Here is a 918-nt window from a genome sequence, read left to right on the forward strand (position 1 = left end):
ATGAGTATTTATCTTGTGCTTTGTTGTGTCGACGCCCCCAGGCGAAGAAATAGGATCTCTCAAGACATATAAATAGAGGTAGTCTGGCCGTGGTAGGTGTGTTGAGTAGCAGTTCAGTAGCAGTCGAGTAGCAGTTGTGTAGCGGTTGAGTAGAGATCATCCGAAGGTACTAGATAGCAATAGCTTGAGACATAACATGCTTATTTTTGGCTCCCACTCAACAACTTCACAATCAGTGTCGTTTCATTTATGTCCCCGCAAACTAGCGGCTCGGCAAGACGGACCTTTAGAATTCGTCCTACACGTTAAAACAAAATCGAGTCGATTTGTTCGATTAAAACTCTTCACCACGCTACTCCAGGATGGTCGTCACAGTCCAGAAGTCCAATGACTGAAACAAGTAAAAAATAAAAGACAGACAGACAGATACACACACACACACACACACACACACACACACACACAGACAGACAGACACACACACACACACACACACACGCACACACACGCGGATACACACAGAGACGCACATACATATATGTCTTTATAAAAACGCATATCTGCATCTATATATGAACTTGCATATAAATATATATATACATACATATACGTGTGTGTGTGAGCACGCATAGGCGCATACACATATACAAGTATATATTATGCAACATAAATTTCTCTTTGAATCACGAACTCTCTTAATGGCTACTGGCAAAGTGTTCGGTATTTTACAATACATTAGAGTTGTGTGCATATTTTCCCACGGACGTCGCTAACTGGTGTTGGATACAAATTAAAACAGCGTCTGGGAAGTGGCTGAAAGGAATGAATAAAATATGAAATATAAAGCGACGGCAATTTTTCCAACATTCAGAATTACAACATTATGCATCCTCATATATATATATATATATATATATA

This window comes from Octopus bimaculoides, chromosome 4 (genome assembly GCF_001194135.2).
Source record: "Octopus bimaculoides isolate UCB-OBI-ISO-001 chromosome 4, ASM119413v2, whole genome shotgun sequence".
Classification (NCBI taxonomy): domain Eukaryota; kingdom Metazoa; phylum Mollusca; class Cephalopoda; order Octopoda; family Octopodidae; genus Octopus; species Octopus bimaculoides.